Source organism: Harpia harpyja, chromosome 9, assembly GCF_026419915.1.
Source record: "Harpia harpyja isolate bHarHar1 chromosome 9, bHarHar1 primary haplotype, whole genome shotgun sequence".
NCBI lineage: Eukaryota > Metazoa > Chordata > Aves > Accipitriformes > Accipitridae > Harpia > Harpia harpyja.
This window is the reverse complement of record NC_068948.1, coordinates 1,785,128-1,803,156: the sequence shown is the minus strand read 5'-3', so window position 1 is coordinate 1,803,156 and position 18,029 is coordinate 1,785,128. Positions and strand designations below refer to the sequence as shown.

At 49.7% G+C, this 18,029-nt stretch overlaps 1 protein-coding gene across 6 annotated transcripts in view; it reads right to left on the bottom strand.

Moving 5' to 3' along the window:
• The window catches only part of ANKRD11 (ankyrin repeat domain containing 11), a 159,720-nt gene that overhangs the window by 62,844 nt on the left and 78,847 nt on the right, over positions 1-18,029 (bottom strand). For 3 of the 6 annotated variants that reach the window (XM_052795256.1, XM_052795262.1, XM_052795259.1), the window contains exon 3: positions 11,201-11,288. The exons of the other annotated variants lie outside the window; for them this stretch is intronic. The gene's annotated coding sequence lies outside the window, so the exon portion shown is untranslated. The remainder of the gene's footprint in view (positions 1-11,200; positions 11,289-18,029) is intronic. 6 annotated transcript variants of the gene reach the window in all.

Sequence of the window (18,029 nt, the reverse complement as noted above, 5' to 3'; positions counted from 1 at the left end):
CTCCGGCTACTTCTGTGCACATTAGCCTGGCCCCAGGACAGCAGAACGAAAGTCACCCAAGCATCACTTCCAAATTCCTAACGTCATTCTTGCAAAAAGAGAGCCTAGCAAAAAAAAAAAATCCACTTGAAATGAACCCCAGAAAATTAGAAGGTTGGGAAAGCATGAAAATTTTCTACAAACAGTGCAATTTACTAGTCAAGGCCTCCTGGAAATACGGTTGTATTAGAAAATTGCTACATCACCGCAGCATTTCCCGTACCACGCTCCAGCACAGAATATTTCACTTAGTTTCTTTTCTTTATCGCTTCATGAACCCTACATGTGGACATTTCAAAACAATGCCGCCACGGTGCCCCGACACATAGGATCTGCATATCAATGTCCCCCCGGCCCCTTCAACTCTGCAGAGAAAGGCCGTAATCTGGGTTTTGTTCCTGGCCTCTCGGCCCCATGGAGCGGGAGCTGGGTTATGCAACCTCTATTCACCCTCCCCAAGCCCTGGGAACATCTTTGTAGCCCAGGACAGGAAAGCTGGGGGAGGAGGAGGAGCAGGGAAGGGGCCCAAAGACGGTTTGGGAGCCAGGCTCGGTGGAAGGATGATGAGCTTCATCAGCCTATTTGCTCTCCTTCTTCATCAGAAACCTCCGAGGGGATCGGTATGGACCCTGCACGTGGGAATCCACGCAGCGAGACTGCAACCATCCCCAGCCAATTCATCCAAAATAAGCCACTTCTTGGGGAAGGAAAAAAAAAAAAAAAAAAAAAAAAAAAAAAAAAAAGCCATGCCAGAAATCACGGGAGTGAGTGCATTTAAGGAGGAGGGGGAACATTCAATGGGCTGTGCATGGACCAGCTCGGGCAGGCAACAGGGGACCCCCTCCAGGGAAGGTCCCCCCGCTGTCCCTGGCAGACGGCAGCACCCCGCGAGCGGCCGCCAGCCTGGGCAAGAGTGAAGGGGTGCCGGCGTGCAGCCGTACAGCCAATGCAACAGACCCCGGTTCACCCTGCAAACGGACAAACACGTTTCGGGTGATGCAAGGGCCTTTGCACACCCCTGATCCAAGTGTTTCTCTCACAGTCAGTAATTAACACAATCTATATTTTATACTAAAATTAGCTAACCCAGGGATGTGCTTCCCATGGCGGTGCCAGCACACCCGTTCCATCAACCAAACCTCCTCGTTCAGGTGGGGGACAGGAGCTGTAAATGAGGTTTTACTTCTGTAGATGAACACCTCCCCGCCACTGACCAAGTCCAACCTCCGCCTGCAGCTGGAGTGAGCCCCCGACGGAGCGACCAGGGAAGGGAATGAGCAAAACCCTGTTTTCAGCCCTGGTCCTTGCAAAACCACACGATGCACTGCTACTCACACACAGCTGTGTGTGTGGCTATTTTTGCACAGCCTATAGAACAAAAATATAGGTAGCTATGTTAGGTGAACATTTGCACTGTTTCACGGTGTGATGACAGCCAAACTAGGTCAAGCCTTAGTCAGTATCCTTTAAAAAAAGGGAAAGAAAAAAAATAATCGGTGGGACAACAGTGAGCTCCCAGGGAAGAAAATGTTTGTTATCATTTAAGATACTTAGTGTGCACTAGATGACTGGGGAAAAAAATACATATACATATCCACATCTTTTCACAGTTTAAATGGTAGATTTTTTTAAAATTTTTTTTTAAAGGACACTGAAGTACCTTGGACTGGAAAGAAGATATTTCATACACATTTCATGCACCAACTTAAACAAAAAAGGAGTTTTCACCTGTAACGCTCTTAAAATGTAATCTGGTAGCCCGTTCTTGTTGCAGGTTGTGGGCAACTTTATTGTATTTCGTGGCTTCTCTGCCATGAATAAAAGCTATTCTTCTGCTGCACTGAAAGCAGGAGCCTGGCAGGTAACAGGATCCCAGTCCTGCCGGTAAAGGCAACTTGATACCGTTCTCTAAAAGGGGAGAGGAAGGTAAATTACTTTCTATTAGAGAGGACAGACTCCCACTAGAAATAGGGTCCTTCTGTTGGAGCACATTGCTCCTCGCAAGCTGGATGCCTGAAACTGAAAACGTGGAAATTGAGGTGGCGGACGACCATCTCCTCGCAGGAGGGATTTCTATTCAGCCAAAAAGAAAGTGGCAAGACATACGGTCTTTTGTGTCCCAGTCACTGTGATGGTCTCGGGACAGTTCCCAGTTTAATGTGAGCGGGTGACCACTGAACAGGAGATTTGGCAACTCTTTGGCTGCAAAGGAACCACACTCGGGCTGCAGTCCGTGGTTTTGCTCTGCATGCTCAGCAAGTTTTACCGAGCGATGGGACAGACATTAGACATCTATGAGACGGCAGTCCTGCCCCTGGATTGCTACCTCCCGAGCCGGCAGGCAGAGGAAACCCTGAATGCACTAACACTGCGCAGGCTCATGGAAATTAGGAACCGGGTAATTTTAAACGCTTTCTCAGTGAAAAATGTTCTCAGACTTAGTTAAACGTGCCAGATAAAGCCTCTGTTCCTGTAAAACCTGGTGCATGATTATCAGTCAAGGCCAACGTATTTACCCTAAAATTGGGTAATATTGTTTTATGGCTCTTAATAGTTCAAACCGACAATGCACTGCTCTGAACAGACGCTGCTGAGCAGTTTCTCAGCCTTTCATCAGGACTGCGTAGGCGTTGAATTCTGGAGCTAATCACCTTAGCAACGGCTCTAAACATATGTGCAGTGACATCAGCTGATTTCTGAAAGCTGTAAATAGAGGATAATAGCACGAAAAAATTCTGGATTAAAGCCAAGACCTAAAAAACATACTATTAAAACACCGCCTGTAATTCAATGTATGCAAACTTGTTTGCATCCCCGCTCCCCAAAACCTGTGTAATTACACACCTACCAGCACAACTGGTGATTGTCCCACTGCAGGCTACTCTCCGTTTCAGGAATTTCCCAGAAATGAGGGTTTAATAGAAATCCTTCTTCAAATTTAATTTTAAAAAACCTGGAGAAAAATCTGCACATAACCCCCCCACCAGCATGAAGTAAGGCTAAAGGAGACCCACTCCAACCTACAACCCTGTGTTTAAAGCCAATGAGTAATAACCTCAACTTAGGAGAATTATTTGTAAAGAAGAAAATAAACAATGTGCTCATGGGCTTTATCACTGACTCATGCAGGAACTGTGAACAGGAACTGTGGCAAACTCCGCTTCAAGGACATGCTGCCAGGCCCATGCCCTTGGTAAAGAAGAGTTAAAGCAGCATCAGGCACGAACACACAGGAGGAACCCATTACTGGAAGGCCATGCTGGCAAGCAGACAGCATGAAAGGGGCATATTCTGAATTACCTCATGTTTGGTACCTCATTAAGATCTTAAACTGTCCGTTTAGGGAGTCCCTCAATCAGCCATCAGCGTAAGACACGAGGACAATATACTTTTTGTTTTCCTCATTTCGTTGTGACCCATATTTCTGAGGTCTGTTGTGCAGGATGTGACCCGGCCGGCTAAAGAAACCTTTGCAGTTCCTCCATGTTAAGCTGGCACGCTGGGAGGGAGGGAGAGGAGAGGGGAGAAACGGGCTTAATAGGATTTTCAAATGTCAAAAAATATCTTTAGCAGGCCCATTTACACAGAGTCTTAGCACTCGCTGAACTTGAAAGCAAAATTTGCTGTGCAAAGAACACAGCTTGCATGCTAAGCGGACCTGAGGAATGCTGCTCCTGCAGCACAAAGCCACCCGTCTCCTTCGCCCTTGCCTCCGGACGATTAAGAGAAGCGCAGACTGCCTTCCACATCAAGGCGAGGAAGGTGCTGGGGAGGTTTGGGGTGCCGGGGGGGGGCTCGGTGCTGGCGCTCACCACGTGCCGTCCCTGTCTGCCACGCAGTCGGCGAGGTCCCTCGGGTGCAGCACGGGCAGTGCTTCAGGCCAGCTCCGCGGATACCGGCCCACGAGGCACCCTGCCCGCGGCACGCTCGCCTGCAAAGGTACCGGCAAATCAAGCTTGTCTTATTTTCTTATTTGTGAAGCGCCCTGCATTAAAAATAAAAAATAATAAGGCTAGGGAAACGGAAAATGCAAACTTGACAGCTGCATCAGAAGAAGGACGCAGCGCAGAGCCAGAAGCGAGAAATTCCCCCTCCTTTCTTCTGTATAGGGTTGGGTTGGTTTTTTTTTCTCTGTCAATTAGAGTTGCAAGGAAATTCAGTGAATTGAGATCAGCAGTGTTAATTGTTATTACATTTGAATTTAATTAGCATTATTTTTTAACTACAGGTAATTTACAGTGCCTCACCTAAATGTGGAAGTCGGGTAGTGCCTTCTGTTCACTAGAAAACCACGCCAAAGATAATCCTGCTCTTTGCTTTATGCCTTTAATTTCTGTAATCCATGGTTACCAGTTTCAGCGAGACTGCCATGGTTACTCCCCTGCTCCTTTTATCAAAGGCTCCTGTGTGCGTCTCGCTGGAGCGGCAGCACTTCTGCTGAGATGCTAAGAATAGCAAAGCCCCTTTCCCGAGCGCTCGGTAAGGTGAGATGCAGGGGAAGGATGAAGTTTCTGAGAACCACGGGGGGAGAAGGGGACCGTGCAGGCAGGGGTCAGCCAGCCCGGGACCCCGCTGATGGACGTCCCACACAAGGAGGTACAGCAGCATCTCCTACTTTCTGCCTTTCTTCTGCTTGCACGAGCAGCGGCTTAGGCTAGCAGTCTGCCCTCAGCAGATCTCTAGGATGTCTGTTTGGCATCTTCATTGCCAGTTTCATTTTTTTGGAAGCCCCTCTCCGTAGCTTGTATCACAGTCTGCGTACCTCAGAGCTTTCAGAGTCAAATCTTCAGAGAGACGCTAAAATTCTGGATCGCTATTTCAGCATGAGAACCACTGTTCCCCAGGTACAGCCAGCACATCTGCGGGGCCGGGCTCCTGTCTGGCCACAAAGTGACCTGTCACCATCACCCAAGAAAATGACCAATTCAAACAGCCACGTTGTTATGAAAGAGACATGCTGAACAGTATCTCGCACGGGCTGAGCTGGTTTCCCATACAAGCATCACGTCTCCGATCAGCCAGCTCTCCAAACTGGAGCTGGCCAAAATCTTAAAGCATTTTGCATGCTTTTGCTAAGCTGTACATCTGCAAGAGGTAAAGGAGACGCTGCTGAGCTGGGGGAAGGTAAGACAGAGTTCTCGGGGTGGGAAGAAGCAAACCCGGCATCGCTGAATCGCTGGTCCTGGGACTCAGGGCCTCACAGCAGCGATGCACCGGACGGATGGCTGTCTTGGCAGGGACCGACCCACCACAGAGCTGCCAGGTAGTCAGATCACCCTGGAACCCAATCATCTGCCAGGACCAATGGACAGTTTAAAATATTTTATACATTACTGCCCTATAAAAGCTTTCCTATGTCCAGACTGTTTGCAAATCTAAGCCAACAACACCTCAAACCTCTGCAGGGATGTACACGCTCCGCAGCTGGAGGCAACAAGCATCACCTTGTCATCTGAAGCCTCTTGCCTGATAACCGCAAGGTCCTGTCAGAAGCACATGCAATGCTGAGATGCTGATGCAGCTCAGCACCCCTGGAAAACACCTGCCTTTCCTACGGCCTGTCCTGCGTCCCACTAGCTCCCGCTGCAGGGCAGCTTGTGGGTGCTGCACTCACTCTTACGGTATCAGTGGGAGATGGACAAGAGACTGGCTGTCTCACTTCAAGAAGGGCACAAAAAGGCTGGTGCCAGCATCCTCGCAGGCCTTGCAGCCCGTGGCCTCGTGCCAGAGGAGCCCAGGACCCTCCCTGGGAAAAGCAAGCCACCTCGCCTCCGAGCGGGAGCTGCGGCTGCTGCCTGCCCCGGGCAGTCCCGCTCCCCTGCAGCAGCACAGCTGCCTGCCCAATTCGGTGACGCACACCTGGACACCTCTGGAAAGAGCTACGGTTTAACCGTAGGGCAAACCTGACGTTCAAGGATAGCTAAGAAACATCAGAAAACTGTACAAAGAGCACGTACATTCACCCTCTTTTCAAAGACCGATGCCTTTAAAAGCAAATGCTCAAACACCCTATGGAAACTGGTGCACACGTGCCCGGAGATAAACAACATCATGGGACAGGTAAGCTAGTTACTCATGATTTATCACACCATCTCCCCATCTAATTGCATAGCTAAACGGTCAGTCATTTTAATCCACCATAAGCAGCTTATGCTTTCTTATGTAGCTCTGCGACATTGCTCACTTCCTGATTTGGAAATAATAATTCTTTAAGTCTTGCTCTAGAAGGTGTGAAAGTCACCACTTTCACAATAACCCTGCACAGATTTTGAGTCTTGTAAGATGCACACATAGGACAGATGTGTCCTGGAAGAGGGTCCCGAACACCTACTTCATACTCAAGTGTTGAGCAAAGCAGAGGATTTTTTGTGAGGGATCACGGAAGAATTTTATATCCAGATGTAAGCCCTTGGTCCTAGTGCTCTATAATGTCAAAACATGGTTTGAATCTTACCTTGAATCATACCCTTAACCAAAATCTGTTTCTTATCTTCTTTCAACAAATTAAGCCGCCTCCTACGATACCATTCCGGCATTTTATTTCTCCTATAAACAAGGCTGGTTGTACTTAAATTACCATGTCCGAGAGCCCGCCTGCCAGCACAGCTCCTGGGAGCACTGTCCGGCCGGTGGCCCTCCTCCCCGCCCAGCTACTGTTTTGCTGCACAACACTGAACGCCCCTGTATGTTGTGTTTCGCTGCACTCGCTCCTGCAACTGGATCAGCACCCACCTCAGCAACGCTGGATGTGAACACGACCCAGCCAAGCCCACCCCCCCACCACACACAGCACCTTCGGCCACGCACCGTGTCCCACCGGCTGAAGTTGCATCATCCTCAGCGCCTGCTCTTCAGCATCTTTCACCTTTGTGTCCTGCTGCTGCCAGCCTGCTCCGGTCACGCACCACAGGTCCTTGCTCCGCACTTCCCCATAATCTCACTCATTTCTTCCCTACTAACAGCTGATTGCTCTCCGGTTTGGTTTCTCCATTTACTCGCCACCAACTTAACAGGAATGGAGTACCACAATCTGTCCAATTTCTGGACAGTTTTTGATGCTTGCATATTCTAGTGTAGCAGTTATATGATTTTTTTTAAAATTGTATTTTCAAAATCCTTGGAGACCCACACAAATAAGCATAAAAAGCTGCAAGGGTCCACCAAAAAGTGTCCCCACATGCACAGAGACCCCCCCTGTCCCTCCCCATCCCCAGAGCCTGGAATAGTCAAAGTGCATTTTAACTTTTCCACACAAATGTGTGGATAAGCAAAGGTTACAGAGCTTATCTAAAGACCTAGGGGAAAGAAATCAGGTTTTGGGTTACATCAAGATTTTTTCACTGCTTAAAAACTACAGCCGTTGAAAGTGAAAGCTCCCGCTCTGTGGGACCAAAGAGCTCATGCATGCCGCTCGCACGCCTTCCGCTCACGGAAACGGCCACAGCCAAGGGGATTTTTCTGACTTGCAACACCAGAGAACTTTACCCCCTGAAACCACCCGTGAACTTAGGCCAATGGCCCCAAGTCAAGCTTCAAAATCATTCCAGATACCGAGCCAGATCAAAAGTCACTAGCTGGAACCGGCTGCCTTTGATACCCTAAACCCCTCTTACTGATATTGGGCGAGATGGTGGGGCTAAACTCCTCCTGCGAGAAATTTTTTTTAGCTTGATACAAAATTTATTTTACCATATGTAAAATTCATTTGTGTAGTTGCACACCCTAGTAGGCTTGAATGGGGCGAAGGAGTATTTCAACTCCCAGTGCAATTTATTATTTAAAAGCAGTAAAATTACATTGCTGATAGGAGAGCCCAGGCTGAGAGCAGCGGTGATGTAATGGGTAATGCAGCTCCGCTCGCTGTATGAACCGCGCTGTACATTAGCGTGCTGGCGAGGGTGGTTGCTCCTATCAATTATTTATAGTCTTCTGGCGCGCAGCCTGGAGAGGGTCACGTCGCTGAAAGCTAACTTTATCTGCATTGTTCCCAGCCTCCTGCCCAGCTGTCACTCTGCTCGCTAATTTAATACACCCAGAGCAGTGTAAAAGGATGCAGGGCTGTTGGTTGGGTTTGTCCCTCCCCAGGCTGGAACAGGAAGGTGGGCTCTCACTGCGAGCTGCTGGGGTCTCAATAATCTTTGTTAAGATGCTGACTTGGCTTTTGAAAATCTGTGTTTGAGACTCCCCCGGTCGCTGGGATGACCGAAACATGGAGCGTTTCAGGGCAAGTGTGCTCCAGGGGGGTGAAAGGTGGGACGTCAGTGGTGCGACAGGGTTCTCCATCTCTGTTACCATGCGACACGAAGGGCAGGCTGCATTGCACATTTTCCTAAGTATTACAGCAAAAGCTATTCAATAATGTATGTAAACATGAGGGGGGAAGGAGAAAGCGCACTTCAGCTCTCCAGAAAAAAAAAGAAAATAAAAAAAATAAATTAAAAAAAAAAATTAAGAGAAAAAAGGAAAAATCTCTCATAGGTTTTTGTTTCGGCTACAAACTGAAAGCGCACAGCCAAGGTCTGATTCACCTGTATTTCACCACCAAGGAAGGGACGGCACCCTGTCATACTGGCCCACCAGGCAGGAAAGAGGCTCTCAAGGCTTTGCCCCTACAACTCACCCAACACACCTCTTCTGCTATTCGCCCGCAGAATTAAATCTACCGTGACCACTTTTCAAACCTTTGAAATGTGCTTTTAAACACGCTGTTCATTTGGCCTGAAATCTGTATTGAGATGATTCAATTTTAACTTTAGCTACTCCAGGATCTCCGCCACTGCAAGAGATCCTTCTCTAGGAAATTGCTCTGACAAAAATCAGGTACAGCAAGATGAGCTGCTGCTTTTGCAGCTCCTGTGCTTGGTCCCATCCCACTGACCAACGGGATTCACATAACCCGTATACTGCATCAAATATCTGTCCCATGCCTCAAACTAAAGTCAATTCCAGCTTAAATAATAAGGCTTTTTTCAAGTCTTGCAAAGCCAGGAAAACCACCTGAATTTTCCTGTGATTAGGACTGGCTGTCTTATTTCAAGCAACAAGAAGTGCCCAGGTTTGGTTTAGACATACAAAACAATTCTGATGATCACGCCTGAAAACAACACGCGTCAATTTCATGAAAAACACAACATTTGCACAAAAAGGAAGTTGTTGAAAAAGAAAACACGGGCCCAGAGGAAGCAGGTTCGTTGTTCTGCGGCACAAACAGGGGCCCGGGAGAGGCTCCTGCTGCGGCACCGCCGGGCCTGGCACCATCCGCCGGCACGGCAGGCACAGTGGCACCCAGAGCTCCAGGAGAAGAGCAGGGGAAATCCCTTCAAATTCGGCGCAGACGCCCGGCACAGCCACAGAGGCTCAGGTAAGGCAAAGGCAACAGCCAAACCCTTTCACATTAGCATGATTCAGGCAAATGTGAAATTGAAATCCATCGTTAACCTTCAACCAGTGAAAACTAGCAGTGAGTGCTTTCTGCAACTTTTCTGCACTATGAAAACCAGGAGAATTCTGCCCAAAACTCCAAAACGGGGGACCGGGGCAGCCACAGGAGCAGGGAGCTAGTTCCCGTCCTAGAGCCGGCACCACCGCGGGAAACCAAGTTTTGTCCAGGAGCCAAGCCCGGAGCGTGCACACCACGGTGCTGCTGCCACCGCACCAGCATCTTCGGGGCCTTTACATCCTCTCCGAATCCAGGATTATTTCCATGGCAACTATCTGGAGAACTTATTAAGTAAAAAAACCAAGAACAGTTTGAACACACAGAACCTACATTCGTAACGTACTAACTGACTAAATTAGCAGCGCTAAGATTTTTAGTAATCAAAATAGATCATGTTCTAGCAACTCAATCTTCTCTTTGCCACAGCTAAAAAGAAAAATCTGATAGTAGCATCAATGCGGGGGGAGAAGGAATTATAGGTTTTCTAAGACCACAGCCCTCTATCAAGCCAAGTCTTATCCCATTCAAGTGGTTCAAGAGACATTATCTTAGTATCTGACAGTTCAAGTACTGTCAAATAAGGCTGAGTTTCCAAGAGATGATAAACTCTGTTGCAAGGCACCTACTACAGAATCAAAAAGATGACTATCACGTGACACAAAGCAGTTACCTAGTACAAAAATTCATTGAATCGCCTCAAATAAAAGCATAATTTGCAACCCTGCCCTTCCAAGCTTTGTGTAGCACTGGGTATCGCTTGCCTGCCCACCGCCAGCCCAAAGCAGGGCTCGCACGAACGCCGTCCCGCGTGTGCTGGCTAATTCGGCAGACTGGACAGCCTGCTCACGCCTGATCCCGACCAGACCTGTAGTGCCGAGCGACCCAACAGTGCCAGCGTGGAAAGCCGCTGGAGCTGGCTGCATTCCTGTGCTCATTTAGAACCTAATCATCTTCCTCACTTCACTCAAGCACTGGTTTAAACAGAAGAAAAAACAGTGGTCCTTTACTATATTTAGCTTGAAAGATTCGTGAGTTTGGAATATTTGCTCTGAGAAAGGACAATTCGCTTATTAAAGCTATTTTCAAATAAGTTAGAAATTAGCAAAACCTGTTACTGCAACACTCAAAAGGATTCATCTTTCTCAATTCGATTATTCTGTAACCAAATTCCTGTTTCCTTTCAGGATCAGTCTGCAAAACAGCAGAGGAGGCGCAACAGAGCACTCAAGAACGGTCATAAACAAAGTAATGTGTTTCTGCCTCCAGCAAGGAGCATGCTCCCAGCTACACACATTGACTGGAAGAAGGCAAGGGGGGACGCGAACACGCCAAGCGTCGGACTCACACAGCACCAGCGAGGACGCACGACCCAGAGGTGGGGTTCGAGCAGCCTGTCTGGGAGCGGAGACGCGTGCAAGCCAAGCAGCATCCTCCACTCCCAAACTTGCAGGAATTTAGCGGCTACCTCAGTACCGACGCGAGGTTCGCCATTGCAGCAGTGACTACGGTTCCTCCTAAGCACGAGGATGAATAAATTACCAAAGTTTTGGCAGCACTCAAAAACAAATGCTGCCCGAGAATTTCACAACAGGAATTCAGAGTGAGGAGTAAGTCTCAACAGGAATGATTCTGAAAGTGCTTTAAAAAAAAAAAAGCGGTTAAATGAACTGTTGGCTCCGTCACTAAGTCCAGCCAGAGAGATTATATGCATTATTGATTTACCTTAGAACAACTTGGGAACTCATTTCCAATGGTTTCTAATGGAACCTGGATTTTCTCAGTCCTAATCTGCCTCATGAGGTTGAGCCTCCTGCAAGGAAATACAATACCACAGCATTAAAATGGCAGCTGTCAGATGTACAACAGCCCCATTCATTTAATGAAGACAGTGCAACGGTGATAGGGATTTTTAAAGGCTACTCCAAAAGGCTCCTTTGCAATTAAATAGAGTGGTGAGAACATCATGGTGAGAATGGCCTTGTGAGTGCCCGCAGATAATGGGGCAGACCTGCAACTCTGGGGATTTACAGAAACCAAAGGGAGGTTATGAAAAGTTTATTTTTGTAATATCAGCTTGCACACACTATCTATAGTCCTTTCAGAAGCAATGCTGATTAGTGGTTTGAGCAGAGAAGTGGCAGTTTTGAACCTCAGCTCCATTGCCTACTCAGCCACAAACGTACAAACATTTGGGCAAGTCAGTTTTTCAACAGCCACAGCTGTAAGATGCGCAGAGTAATGCTTTGGTTTCTATTCTTAGCAAAGCACGGGACCGAGACAGCATAGCATATGTACAGCCAGTAAACAATTCTTCCGTATGATAATCAAAGCCATTTTAAAACAGTAAACTCCCATCTGAACAGATTAAGATCTTTGAGGGTACACGAGCATCAGCCCCCATTTGCAGACACGACACGCTAACAGCGCCCAAGAAAAGGAAGCCGGTTTGTGGCAATCTCGGCACAGAAACGGGCCATCTCGTAAACAACCAGGCGCCATAGCCTTCCTCCCCATCTCAGACCGCGCAGCGGGACTCGCGGGCGTGCTGCATCAGGCCCATGTCCCGAGCACCAAGCCCACCCGTCTCTGGAGCAGGACGGCCCCCATATCTCTGCAGTGCAATGCCAGCAACGCACCTCGCTCCCACAAACCACGTGCTGGGTGGTAAGGGATGGAAGCAGGGGAGCAAGGGAGTCCTCGCCCCCCCGAAAGCCAGGGAACGGGATTTTGACCAGGACGGCACACCGTCAACCCTTAACCTCTGCTTCAGCAGCAAAAGCTTCCTCACTTAGGGAAATGTTTTTTCCTCAACAAAATGCACTGTAGCAGGCTCAGCCTTCTGAAACACTGGTCCGTTTTCTTAGCAGGTTAAAAGAGTATTATTCCTTTACGTACCTAAAGCTAAAAGGAAAACATTGTTCTCAACCCTTACAGAAAAAGATTCCTTTAATACAAAACCAAGTAGGGAATATTGTAGCCTGAAAGGAGGCTTCCAGAAAGGTGTGAGCATAGAAAACAGAAGCTCATAGCAGGAAGGAAATTGTAACATTAGCTACAGACTTTGAACACACACGCAGATCTGCATCACCGAACACGAACAGTGAGCAAAATATTCAGTGCCAAAGAACAAAAAACAACATTTGATCCTCAGCTATTTTCAAAATTCATCTGCAAACGCACCCTGCCTTAAGACAAATGAAAACCAAGGCACGATGGATATATGGCAATTAACTGCAACCGTTATTTTTATTATTTGTAGTGTCTTGCGAGAAAACAAGCGCTGCCCTTAGCTCTGAGACATCCTGTGGAAGCAGCCGGCCGCTTGCAAAAATCACTGAGCATTATATTCTGCCCCTTTCTCCGGTTTAATGTCTTACCCGCAGCCTCAGAAGCTCCTGGCTCTGTCCTTCCCCCTCCCTTCCCGTCCTCCTCCAGCTCCTTCCCCTCCAGCCAGCGTTTCCACCTCCCTCCCCTCCTGGCAGCGGTGCCGGTAGCGTGCCAGATGTCAGCCTGACCCCGCAGCCGCCGTTTCGGGTCAGCTATCAGGGTTACGGTGGATGGGGAGCGGCGAGCTCCGGCGGTGCTTCCCACCTCACCAGGCAGAGATGGGACGGCTCCACCGCGCTGGAGATGGGGTCTGGGAACTGCTGGCAAATTTAGTTCCAGGCTTTTTTTTTTTTTTTCCTCCTGCTAATGAACTGCCAGCAGCAGAGCCGGCAGGAAGTTTGAAAGACCGTTCACACACGCCGCAATGAAAGCCTTAGGCACCAAGAGCTGGGTAAGGTGACCCTTGACTATGTTAAGCATCAGTCATTTGTAGAAGTGTCACTTGCTGCACGAGGGGAATGGATGACCTGAATGTCTCCTGCAAGAATAATTGCACATTGAAGGCAAGGGCTAAAGTTTCCGGAGAAGGGATGCTGCTGTTTGCTGGGAGGGCATTGCCACGGCACTCCAAGGAGCACCATTCGAAAGACGTGGGGCTGCTGCAAGGAGGTAGCAGAGACAGCCATCAGGGAACTTGATATACATTTAAAATGAAACCAGACCTGTATTCTTGACCAAACTAAGCTCCTTGAAGGATGTGCCCCTGATGAAGGAACGGCTCCAAGGCAATGGTATGCAGTTTGCTGGAAGGAAAGGGGAAAGCTTCAATCCTGACATAAGCCAGGGCTCGGATTCCTCTATCGTACCGAGGCTGCACCGCAGATAAGGCTGCGTCAACTTTTCCATTTGAGCACTCTCCCCTCTAAGGTTTACAGTCAGAGCGAAAACATTTTGGCCAGGTAGAAACTTAACATACAGGCTCCCAAAGCAGGGAGCTGCCCATGTATATAAGACATTACAATGTCACACACCCAGACTTGGTTTCCCTCCATTGGGAAAGGAAAAATCTCATCTTCCTCCCCATGAAATTCTTCACATTCCTCCGCAGCAGATAAGCCGTACCCCTCAACGGGCTGCTCACCTACAGTCGAGAGCCATACAAAGTGCCCCATAACATCAAACAACCTGAGGTACTGAAACACAAATAGGTTAAATGTTAACCTAGGAGCTAAGAGGAGGGCATGCGACCGCAGCGCTGCGATCCTGACCCAGCGCCGAGAGCCTGGCTCTGGCACGCTGCCGCTGGCACGGCTCCTGCCCAACGCCACCGGCCATGCCCCAACCTCTCCTGCAAGCAGGAGGTGCTGGCACCCACCTTTTTGGAGAGGAAGGGAAGTTTTGGACAACAAGGGTGTTTCTCATCTATAGAGTCCATCTGCCTGCAGGAAGGGGGACAAGGAAAACAAGGGGGAAGCCGGGTCCTGGGCCCCCCATCACTGTGCCCGAAAGCGGGGTGCCCGCAGGTAGGACGCTGCTTTCCCCCATACGCGCCGCAGGCTCCTCCAGACACATTTTCCTGGTTTTGCGTTACGGCAGAGCGAGAGGCAGCAAACCCAGCGAGCAGGCTGCCAGCTTACACCCGTTTGGCGTCTTATTTTTGCGTGTGTCGAACTATGAAGATGCTCCATTTCCAAGGAAAGTGCTGGAGGAGCCCGGCTCCCCCGCGGTCCCCCAGGCCAGGGGCTGCAGGCACCGCTTCCCATGCCTGCTCCTGCTCCGCAGGCGGGTGCAGGACCCAGCACCCAGCCCCGTGTGCCGGGGAAGTTTCGGGGCCTGTTGACGTGCGTGGGGGATGGGGAGGTATTTCGGTACCAGCGAGCAGCACAGCCCCCCCCCCCCCCCGCATGCTTCACTGCAGTTATCCCTGAAGACAGAAAAATTTGTGCTTGTTTTTCTGCTGCTGCCGAGCAGCTACGAAATGTCTCCCACCACAGAGAGCCTGAATAAATCCCGGCTCCTGAAGCAGCATCTGAAATCAGCTTCTCTCCAATCTCCATCACAATTTCAAGCCTTTAATTTACTGAGGCTCGAGTGAAAGCAACATTTGTGTTTGTTTACCAGCCACAGAGGAGCTCTGAGCACTTGCAGTTTATCACATTTACCCAACAGATATATTCTGGGGAGCTTCTTGGACTGGCCGTGACTTATCACAAATCACTGGTCACAAACTTTTCCTCCCTGTCCCCACGAGAACCCAGGGACCCATCCCTGCACGGCTGGGCAAGCTGCCCGCACACACGGTGCTTCCAGCAGCCTTTCGGGAGCACTTGAAACAAGCCTCGGTTTCTCTGTTTCCAAGTTCAAATAAAAAAAAAAACCAAACCACCAAAAACATAAAGGAGGAAAACAGCCTGATTTTATTCTTCTTCCTCTGTTAAATCGCAGAGTGCTGGACCAAGACACAGCAGTTTTCACCCAGGGAAGCAGCCTCACAGGCTCTGCGGAGGGGTGGAGGCCATGTGGGATCTGGAAAACTTTCCCCTGTTACCTTCAGTGAATTTAAGATTTGCTGCTGTATGTCAGTGAAGCAACTTTGTTCTTTCTGGAGGGAACGGACAGATTGCAGGAGAAAACTATATCCCAATTGCTGCCAAATTCCACAGATTTAGTTATTAGTAGGCAATTAGGAACCATTATTAACACTTCCTACTATGTTAAGCTCCATTTGCACCACGTCTCTGCGCCAGCCTGGACGTTTCCGATGGAGCAGCACTCTGGCTCCAACGCGCACGTGGCATCACGTACCAAAAACTGTGTCTTCCTGCTTGCTGCCTCCTGGGCCCCTTCTCCGCAGATGTATTTAATGCAGTTGTCTTACAAAATAAAATTGCAAGTAAAAATACAGAGATTAAAAAATGAGATGGGGGGGAGGTAAATAAAAGCACGGCTACACAAAGGGAAAACAATTTCGCTCTTGTTTTTTAACTCAAAATCAACATCTGAGCTATTCAGGAAACTGGTGCACTGCCCTCCAACCAACTTCAATTAGGGAATTCAAAAGCAGTCAGACAAAAGAATGCCTGGGAGTTACTGCACCGCACAGAGATATTTTTAGCAAGAGCTGGGAGGCTGTTTGTGGGACACTGCTTTACTTCTATTGCATTTCAGCGTTCGTATTTACATTTGCAGGACAGTGAGACTTACTAGGTCAGAGGAAAAAGGAGAGGAGAAGCAACACAAATGATGCAAATCATTTTGCTTTCTGATACTCTTGGAAGGTATTTCAGCAAAAGCTGACGGAGACCAGAGCGAAACAGAACAAGACTTGCCTCCATCTGCTTCGAAAATCATCTTTCAGCAGAAATCTCAAGTCACTCCTTTTAAAGGGGTGATGTAAACTCGCAAATACAGCCCCTGGAAAGGTCCATACCCCCCACATGCCCCAGCACAGAGCAAGGCTGCCTTTGCCCACAGCAAAGCTGCAGCCGAATCCGTCCGGTGACCTCTCCCCACCCCCTGGTCACCAGATGGGATTCACAAACGGCACGGCGGTGACGCCAACGCCGGGGCGGGCTATCGGTATTGTCGCACGAAGGCACCCATCCCAAACCCACAGCCACAAACGCCGTTCAGCTCTTCGGTCCGGAGCGCAGAAGTGCACGACCAAGCCCCCAACGAGCCGCTTCTGTTTTTCAGAAGCCATTTCCTAAAAATGACGATCTGCAGCCGCCCTCCCCTCCGCGGGCTCGCCAGTGCCGCCGGGAAGGTGCCCGCAGAGAGCTGGGAGGTGAAGCCCAAAGCCCTGACCCCGGCGCTGAGCGCGGCGGTGGCGGCACAGGGCCGGTTTTGGGGAGGCGGCGGGCGCCCCGCCACCCGCGCTATCGGCATCGCTCCTCCAGCGCAGCCCCCTCTTCCGCTCCCTCCCACCACTGCGGCAGCGCAGATGGCAGCAGTGTGACCTCGCTGTTCCTGCCTCCTTGTTTTGATCCTGCAGTCTTGATTGTTCAGGCTAATCCCACACTCCCAGCCTTGGCTGCCAGCCAGGACTGTTATTAATGGCACAAAAGCTTCTCATTCCAGCTACTTCTACATCCGCTAACGCTGTTGTTCCCTTCTCTCACTCCCCCTCTCACCACATTACAAACTGGAGCTGGAATATATTTTACAAGGGAAAAAAAATAAACCCTCTCTGATCATCCTTGCACACCAAAGGCTCCACCAGAACCGTACAGGAAAGGCTCATCAACTCCAGCAATAATTACCGGTGCCGAAGCAGTAAGACCACCCTGCTCATCCAGCGATCGGCTCCAAAGCGATAAACAGCACACGGATTTGGGGAGCTTCCAGCAATCCCGTAAGGAAACCCAGGATCCCAGGTAGAAGTATGCACAGCTGCCCGCAGGGCCCGAGGCGAAGGGCTCTGCCATCCAGGGCAGGAGAAATACCAATGCTGACCGGAGGGGCCGAGAACCCGAGGACGGGCAGCACCGCGGCCGCAGGGGCACGGCACCCATCTGCTCTTCAGGTGGCACCGGGGCCTCGGCTGCCTTGCTTGGGAACTGCCTGCTTTCCTGCCCCTGCTCTATGCAACAAATAATAGATCAAAAATAACTCTAAAGCTCTCATTAAAGCACACACTGAAAGAAGGCTTCAAACTATTTGCAGTTTCACCCCTCACACGCCAGTCTTTTATGGCAGGTCTCCTCTCCCTCTGCGAGGAACCCAAAGTCCCCCCGTGCAGGGCTTAAGAGCCGTATTCAGGTATGTCCTCTCTGCCTGGTTGAACGCTTTGCACAGACAGCCCACCACAGCGACTGCTCAGCTATACATCCTCCCTCTTCTTCAAAACACTCTCCCCAGTGAAAGGTTCGCAGGGCTGAAGCCCTGTGGCAGGGTCGGTTGGTTGACCTCACCGACCGGGGGCTGCCGGCACAATACTGGGGTGCAGGTCCCACGGCAGCTCGAGCTGCTCGAACCCAGGGCGGGTTTGGGAGGGGAAGGTATGAGCATATTCATCAGGGCCTTCTGATCTACCAGAGACCAGCCAGCCATGCCCACCACGCACAAACCCCTTAGCGGCTGCTGGGACACAGCTCGCAGCGACTGCGGCTGCAACTGCTCACCCAAAAAGTTTGGTCGTGAGTCAGCCAAGGAGAGCAGGTCCTCAGCACCGCGCTCGCCACACTGAGGGCCACCGAGCTGAAGGTTAAGGAGGTTTAGAGTT